Genomic DNA, 10011 nt, shown 5'->3' on the forward strand with positions numbered 1-10011 from the left:
AAGCGCAGCCAATTTCATTAAATAATGATTATACAATAAAAGATTAATCCTACCACAAGAAGAGTGGATGACTTCAATACCCTACTGTCACAAATATATGTAGTCTAGAAAAAAATTGTAAACAAGGAAACAAAGAAGTTAAATTATGTTAGAATAAAATGGACCAAGCTGACATCTGCAGAATATCTTACTAAATGGTAAAAAACATGGGATCTCAGCAGCTCACTGAATGTTCCCCCAAAATGATCACATATTCAAAAATAAAGCAAACATGAATAAATGACAGGAAAATAGAACTTGCATCCTGTTCTTAATCTGACAAAAGTATGTAAGTATGATGTTATTGTACCCTGTGTAAAGATTATCCTTATATCATCCAAATACCAAATTCTGTGTCCCTAAATCTGCTTTTAATCCTTACTCTGAGAATCTTCTATCTCAATGTTCTGTAAATATTGCTCCCCAACTATTTCCTGATTAGTCAATAAAGCTAGTTGACCAACCAATGATAGAACATTAAGGAGCATAGTGGTGGAATTCCTCCTAGCCAAATGGGAGAAGGAAGAGAGAAGGTAGGGGGTACTGGAGATTAACCAAAGCTAGAGAATCCAGGAGACACCATGAGAAAACACCTGGAGACCAGAAGGCCAGATCAGTACTAAAATGCAGCTATCATTGTAATTTTGACTTGGAGATAGCCATAGTAGGTAAGAGGTTTAAAACATTGCAATATTGCACAGTTGTGAACTTACAGTGTGTTAAATAATATAATAGTCTAGAGACTCAATTAAATAGGAGCTAGCATGGATAAGAAGAAAACTGATACACACTTATAAAAGGCCACTAACAACAATATACTAAAGCTATATTACAGGAACAATAGAAACTGAAGACAAAGAAAACTTTGAATACAGGATGAGCCACTGAGGAAAATAGAAGGAAATTATGAATTTTCTGGAATTGGGGATGAAGAGACAACTCGGCAGTTAATAGCATATTTTGCTCCTTCATAGGTCCTGGACTTGGTTCCTGGCACCCAGAGGTTGCTTCAAAATCATTCAGTTCCAGGGTATCTGACACTCTTTCTGACTTCTATAAACAGCAGGCACAAAAATGGTCAGTAGACATACATGCAGTCAAAACACTTATATATGCAAAATAAAATAAATACATGTTCAAAAATGCACAGACTGATTAAAACAGAACATACATCAAAATTCTTTGAGATATAATGAGGACAAAAATTTTAAAAGCTTTTACCACTAAATATCCATATCAAAATATTTGAGAGAACTCAATGAATAAATTACTGAAAATCAATAGGTCCTTGGAAAAGCAACAGAAAACAAGAACCCAATGCATTTGGTTGGGAGATAATTAGTGAAAAATAAGGAACAATCATTATCGTAGAAAAAAAATGGTTCAGTGAAATGAAAATTAGTTTTGAGAAATAACTAGCCAATTTAACAGAAAGAAAGATAAAGGAAACTCAAATGAATAACATGAGAGATGAGAAGGTCGTCATTGCAACAGACTCCAATGAAATTCAGAAACCCATAAGCACATACCTCCAAACTTTTATGGCACTAAATTAGAAAAAAGAAAAAAAATGGATAAATTTTGAGATGTAGATAACCTACTCAAATTAAACAAGAAGTAGGTAAAAAAAAAACAAACTATAATCAGAAACAAAATTGAAGCAATAATAATAAAAACAACAACAAATTTCTCAAGCAAAAGCAACTCTCAGAACACATAAAGCATTGGTGAACTCTACCAGAATTTTCAGGAGTAGCTGATACCAACAACTATTCAAATTACTTCAAATGAGAAAGAATCCTTCCTGAGCCTTTTATGAAGACCACATTACCCTTGTAACAAGCCTACATAAAGACAACAGAAAAGAGACAATTTGAGTCTGATCTCCTTGGTAAACACAGTCAAAATCATTGCCAATAACATAGTTGGAAACAGAGTTTAAGATCATATCAAAAAATCATTCACAGTGATCAAGTTGGCCATGACGTAGAGATACAGGGATGGATCAACAGGCATAAATCAATAACTGAAATTTTGTCTGTTAAATGAACTCAAAGACAAAAAATTACATGATCATTTCATGACATGAAGGAAAGGGTGCTGACAAAACTCATTTTTTCATGTTAAAGACCCAAAAGAGTATAAGAATGGAAGCTGTATATCTAAGCATGATAAGGGTCACAACAAAGTTATAGTCAATATTATAACAATGAAGTATTCTCGCTGTGATCAGGAACAAGTAAGAAATTGTACTCTTCCACTCCTATTCAATATAGCATATAGCATTTGAAGTTTTATCTACAGTAATAATAATAATAATATATTACACAGTAATAATAATAACAATCCACCATATATATGTTGTGTCCGGCCAGTGGATCACATGTCTGGGTTCTAGTCTGGAAAGGCATCGTGGAAGAGAAGAGGGACTAGGCAGCGCGAGAGAAAGATGCAGCTAAGACAGTCATCCTGATCAAAGCTCAATTTTACTATTCCAACACTCAGTTATGAAGGAGGGGGAGGTGCCTGATTCCTGCCAAATAATCCTGGGGTAAGGTTGCAGGTGAACACATGATGGCTCCAGAACAGGAAAGCAGCAGGCTCCAGCAGTGGGCTTGGCAGAAAAATTGAGCAGCAAGCTCCACCCCTGAGCAAGCAGGTTTCAGGCTGGGGAGGGGAGGCTACATATATATATGGTCAAAGTATGTTTATTTGTAAATGATATAACTTTACACATAAACCCAAAAGACTATCAAAGACTAATAGAGATGACAAATATATTCAACAAAGAGATAAGCACACAAGAATTCCTAATTACTAAGGAAAAATACTCAAAATTAATCATAGAAATAACCACACAAATACTCAAAAAGAAAAGAAAATATTAGACCAATTTTACCTATGAACATTGATGGAAAAATACTCAATAAAATACTAGCAAACCAAATCCAGGAATTCGTAAAATCAACATCGTGCATCATGATAAAATAAGCTTCATTCCATGGATGCTGGGATTATTCAGTGAGTGAAAATTGATGATTAATCCACCACATAAACAAAGAGAAAGGAAATTTTACATGGTCATCTCATTAGGTGCTGAAAGAGCCTTTGGCAAAAAGCATCAGAGACATCAGGGATATAAGGCACACACTGAACCATAATGAAAGTAATGTGCAAGCCAATAGCCAACATCAAGCAAAATGGAGAGAAACTTAATGCAATTCTCCTGAAGTCAGGAAGAAGACAAGACTTCCCACTGTCATCCTATCTATGAAATATATTAAAATTCTAGCCAAAGCAACAAAACAACTGAAAGAGATAAAAAAAAAATACAAATTTTAAAAGAACAAATCAAAGGAAAAAACCTGCCTAGTATTGTTACAAAAACAGACACACTGATAAAATGTAATCAAATAAAAGACCCAAAAATGTACCCATGTACCTACCACACTTCATTTTTGATGAAGAAGCCCAACTCAATGGATAATAGAAAGCATATTCAGTAAATCGTGCTGGTCTAAGAGTATGTCTGCATGTAGAATGATGGTAGATGCATACTTATCACCATGCAAAACAACCCATATCTAAGTGGATGAAGGACCTCAAAATAAAACCAGATATTCTAAATCTCATAGAGGAGAAATTGGGAAGTACTATTGAATGAATTGGTACAAGAGACAGTTTCCTGAACAGAACATCAATGTCTCAGGCTCTAAGATCACAAATTGATAAATGGAAACTAATGAAATTGCAAAGTTTCTGTACGGCAAAGAACACTGTTAGTAGCACAAAATGGTAGCCTACAGATTAGGAAAGTATATTCACCACCCCTACATTTGACAAAGAGCTAATGTCCAAAATTTACAAAGAACTCAAGACATTAAACAGCCCAAAAATCCATTGAAAAAAAAATCCTCAACAGAAGAATCTAAAATTTCAAAGAATCTCAAATGGCCAAGAAAAACTTAAAGAAACCTTCAGAATCCTTAGTCATCAGAGAAATGCAAATCAAAACAACTTTGAGGTTCTATCTTACACTGGACAGAATGGCTAACATTGAATATTTAAATGATAACACATGCTGACAAAGATGTAGATCAAGAGTACTCATTTGCTACTGGCAGGAGTGCCAACTTGTGCAAACACTTTGAAAATCAATTTGGAAATTTCTCAAAAAACTTGGAATAGTCCTACCTCATGACCCATCTATATCACTCCTGGGCATATACTGAAAATATTCCCCATAATCCCACTAAGACACTTGCTTAACTATATTCATAATAGTCAGAAACTGGAAGCAATCTAAATGTTCCTCAACTGAAGAATGGATAAAGAAATTGTGGTACATCTATACAATAGAATACTATTCAGCTACAAAAAAATCAAAGATCCATCCTGTTTTGTTCTGCGCCCCAGAGGTAAACCTTTGCCACAGTTCTCCATATCCAAATCCCATAGAGAACTGTTCTGCCAAGAGTGCTGACATACCTGAGAACACAGGTGAGACAATCACTTTTGGTCAAATTCCTGGCCCACAAGAGACCTGCCCAGAGCCATCAGGACAGAGGACCAAGAAACAGCCACAGACAGGATCTTTCCACTTTCTCTCTGTGTGCCAGAGACAATCATGTGCCACAGCTCTCCATACACAAATTCCTCCAGATAGAACTGGCCTCCCAGGAGTAGTGACACATGGTCTTGCAAGAGGGGCCAACCACATTCAGAGACACAAGACCAGCTAACACCAGAGTTAACCAGATGGCAAAAAGAAAGGGCAAGAACATAAGCAACAGAAAGCAACGTAATTTGGCATCATCAAAACGCAGTTCTCTCACCACAGCAAGCCCTGAACACCAAAACAAAATGGAAAAGCAACACTCTGATTTAAAATTACATCTCATGATGATGATACAGGACTTTAAAAAGGTCATAAATAACTCCCTTAAAGAAATGCAACAGAATACAGGTAAACAGGTAGAAACCCTTAGGAGGAAAATAAACAGTCCCTAAAGAATTATAAAAAAAAAAAAAAAAAAAAAAAAAAAAAAAACAAAAAAAAAAACAAAAAAAAAAAAAAACAACCAAACAAGTGAAGGAATTGAACAAAATCAGACAGGGTCTAAAAATGGAAATAGAAACAATAAAGAAATAACAAAGGAAGACAAGCATGCAGAGAGAAAACCTAGGAAAAAGATCAAGAATGATAGGCACAATTTGTTGAAAATGCTGTCTTTTTTCCACTGGATGGTTTTAGCTCCCTTGTCAAAGATCAAGTGACCATAGGTGTGTGGGTTCATTTCTGGGTTTTCAATTCTATTCCATTGGTCTACTTGTCTGTGGCTATACCAGTACCATGCAGTTTTTATAACTATTGCTCTGTAGTACAGCTCAGAGATTTTAATTTCTTTCTTCAGAGACATGAAGTTTTTATCATACAGATTTTTCACTTCCTTAGTTAGAGTCACACCAAGGTATTTTATATTATTTGTGATTATTGAGAAGGGTGTTGTTTCCCTAATTTCTCCCTCACCCTGTTCATCCTTTGTGTACAGAAAGGCCATTGACTTGTTTGAGTTAATTTTATATCCGGCTACTTCATTGAAGTTGTTTATCAGGTTTAGGAGTTTTCTGGTGGAATTTTTAGGGTCACTTATATATACTATCATATCATCTGCAAAAAGTGATATTTTGACTTCTTCCTTTCCAATTTGTATTCCCTTGATCTCCTTTTGTTGTCTAATTGCTCTAGCTAGGACTTCAAGTACAATGTTGAATAAGAAGGGAGAGAGTGGACAGCCTTGTCTAGTCCCTGATTTTAGTGGGATTGCTTCCAGCTTCTCACCATTTACTTTGATGTTGGCTACTGGTTTGCTGTAGATTGCTTTTATCATGTTTAGACTGGTGGTTATCATGTAGAAGAATGTGAATTGATCCATTCCTATTTCCTTGTACTAAGGTCAAATCTAAGTGGAACAAGGAACTGCACATAAAACCAGAGAAAGTGAAACTTATAGAAGAGAAAGTAGGGAAAAGCCTCAAAGATATGAGTACAGGGGAAAAAATTCCTGAATAGAACAGCAATGGCTTGTGCTGTAAGATCGAGAATCAACAAATGCGACCTCATAAAATTGCAAAGCTTCTGTAAGGCAAAAGACACTGTCAATAACACAAAAAGGCCACCAACAGATTGGGAAAGGATCTTTACCTATCCTAAATCTGATAGGGTACTAATATCCAATATATATGAAGAACTCAAGAAGGTGGACTCCAGAAAATCAAATAACCAAATTAAAAAATTGGGCTCAGAGTTAAACAAAGAATTCTCACCTGAGGAATAACTAATGGCAGAGAAGCACCTGAAAAAAATGTTCAGCATCCTTAATCATCAGGGAAATGCAAATCAAAACAACCCCGAGATTTCACCTCACACCAGCCAGAATGGCTAAGATCAAAAATTCAGGTGACAGCAGATGCTGGCAAGGATGTGGAGAAAGAAGTACACTCATCTATTGTTGGTGGAATTGCAAGCTTGTACAACCACTCTGGAAATCAGTCTGGCGGTTCCTCAGAAAATTGGACATAGTACTACTGGACAATCCTGCAATACCTCTCCTGGGCTTATATCCAAAAGATGTTCCAAACGGTAAGAAGGATACATGCTCAAATATGTTCATAGCAGCCTTATTTGTAATCCCCTCAACAGAAGAATGGATACAGAAAATGTGGTACATTTACACAATGGATTACTACTCAGCTATTAAAAAGAATGGATTTATGAAATTCCTAGGCAAATGGATGGACCTGGAGGGCATCATCCTGAGTGAGATAACCCAATCACAAAAGAACTCACATGATATATACTCACTGATAAGTGGATATTAGCCCAGAAACTTAGAATACCCAAGATACAAGATACAATTAGCAAAACACATGAAACTCAAGAAGAACGAAGACTAAAGTGTGGATACTGTGTCCCCTTCTTAGAATTGGGAACAAAACACCCATGGAAGGAGTTACAGAGACAAAGATTTGGAGCTGAGATGAAAGGATGGACCATCTAGAGATTGCCATACCCAGGAATCCATCCCATAATCAGCCCCCAAAAGCTGACACCATTGCACACACTAGCAAGATGTTGCTGAAAGAACCCTGATATAGCTGTCTCTTGTGAGGCTATGCTGGGTCCTAGCAAACACAGAAGTCGATGCTCACAGTCAGTTATTAGATGGATCACAGGGCCCCCAGTGGATGAGCTAGAGAAAGTACCCAAGGAGCTAAGGGGTCTGCAACCCTATAGGTGTAACAACAATATAAACTAACCAGTACCCCCAGAGCTCGTGTCTCTAGCTGCATATGTATCAGAAGATGACCTAGTCAGCCATCAGTGAAAAGAGAGACCCATTGGTCTTGCAAACTTTAAACGCCTCAGAACAGGGGAATGCCAGGGCCAAGAAGTGGGAGTGGGGGGAAATTGGGGGGGAGGGTTTGTGGGACTTTTGGGGTAGCATTGGAAATGGAAATGAAAAAAAAATACCTAATTAAAAATCAAAAAGAATGATAGGCACAAGCAACACAAACAGAATAAAAGAGAAGAAAGAATTTCAGGTGCAGAAGATACCATAGGAAACATTGACACAACAGTCAAAGAAAATGCAAAATGCAAAAGGCTCCTAAGCCAAAACATCCACGAAGTGCAGGACACAATGAGAAGACCAAACCTAAGGAAAATAGGTATAGAAGAGTGTGAAGATTTCCAACTTAAAAAGCCAGTAAATATCTTCAACAAAGTTATAGAAGAAACTTCTCTAACCTAAAGAAATAGATGTCCATAAACTTAATAACAGTCTATGGAACTCCCACTAGGTTGGGTCAAAAAAGAAATTCCTCCCATCACATAATGGTCAAAACTCTAAATGCACAAGACAGAGAAAGAATATTAAAAGCAGTGAGGAAAAATGTCTAGTAACATATAAGGGAAGACATCCCAGAGTTCTATAAAACTTTTAACATTGGCTATGAAAGCCAGAAAATCCTGGCAAGTTATACAGACCCTAAGAAAACACAAATGACAGCACAGGCTACTATACCAAGCAAAACTCTCAATTACATAGAAGGAGAAACCAAGATAATTTATGATGAAACAAAATTGCATAATGTCTTTCTGATAATTCAGTCCTACAAAGAATAATGGATGGAAAACTCCAACACAAGAAAGGAAACTACACCCTAGAAAAAGTAAGAAATAAATCTTTCAACAAATCCCCCAAAAGATAGCAACACAAACATATTCCACCTCTAACAACAACAAAAGGAAGCAAAAATCACAAATCCTTAATATCTATTATCTCACACCACTACTAAGATCAAATACACAGGTGAAAGCAGATGTTGACAAAGATGTGGAGATAAAGGAACATTCCTCCATTGCTGGTGGGATTGTAAGCTGGTGCAACCACTCTGGAAAACAGTCTGTGGGTTGCTCAGAAAATTGGACAAAGTACTGTCTGGGGACCCAGCTATACCAATTCTGGGCATATACGCAGAATATGCTCCAAGATATTAAGAACACATGCTCCATTTTGTTCATAGAAGCCCTATTTATAATAGGCAGCAGCTGGAAACAACCCTCAACACAGGAATGGATACAGAAAATGTGGTACACTTACACAGAGGAGTACAACTCAGCTATTAAAAACAATGAATTCATGAAAGGCGAATGGGTGAATCTGGAAAATTTCATCCTGAGTAAGATAACTCTGTCACAAATGCACATACATGGTATATACTCACTGAGAAGTGAATATTAGGCAAAGAGGATGGAGTACTCATGATACAACTCACAGACCACATGAATTTGGGGAGGAAAACCAAAGAGTGGATGTTTCAGTCCTACTTAGAAAGGCACAAAATAATCAATGGAGGTAGATGGTGAGAGGGACTTGTGAGGAAAAGAGGGAGAGGGGAAAGAGGGGAAGAATCAAGTGTGGAAGGGGATTGAGAAGATGTATAAAGGCTCAGGAAATTGAACAGAGGAATGTAAAAATGGGGCATAGAGAACTGGTGGTAGCAACCAGAAAGCCCCCAATGCCAGGAAAGCAAGAGGAACCCAAGGAGATGAAATTAGCTGAAATACCCCACAAAGGGAAGGGAGATCCTGTAGAGACCATATCCAGAGGTTAGGCATGCCCCCCCCAGTTGAGGGAGGGGGCTACCCACATATCTTCAAAATTTGAACCCAGAATTGCTCCTGTCTAAAGGAAAATAGTCACAAAGAGTAGAGCAGAGTCTGAAAGAAAGGACATCAAGAAACTGTCCCACCTGGGGTTCTATCCCACAAGCAGACACCAAACCCAAACACTATTGCTGATGCCAAGAACTGTTTGCTGACAGGAGCCTGATACAGCTGTCTCCTTTAAGGCTCTACCAGATCCTGACCAATACAGATGCAGATGATCACAGCCAACTATCAGACTGAGCATTGGTAACTCATTGGAAGAGATAGGGGAAGTACTAAGGGAGCTGGAAGGAGTTATCTGGCATTAATTGGAGGGGAGGTCCTTGGTCCTATGAAGGCCTGATGTCTCAGTGTAGAAGAAATTTAGGGCAGTGTGACTGGAGTGGGTAGGTTGGGGGGAGCATCCTCATAGATATAGGGTAAGGGGTGATGGGATAGGGGGGTTGCAGAGGGGAAACAAGGAAAAGGGATAACATTTGAAATATAAATAAATAAAATATCCAATTAAGAAATAGAAAAAGGAAAAGAAAGACATCATGAATTCTGCAGGCAGATGGATGTATATTGAAAATGTCATATAGAGTGAGATAACCCAGTCCCAAAATGACATGAATGTTATGTATTCACTTTTTAGTGGATATTAGCCATAAAATAATGATGTTCATGCTACACACAACAAACCCAAGGAAATGGACAGGAAGGAGGGACCAAGCAAGGATGCTTATGACTCCCTTGGA

Source organism: Mus musculus, chromosome 6 (genome assembly GCF_000001635.26).
Source record: "Mus musculus strain C57BL/6J chromosome 6, GRCm38.p6 C57BL/6J".
Lineage (NCBI taxonomy): Eukaryota > Metazoa > Chordata > Mammalia > Rodentia > Muridae > Mus > Mus musculus.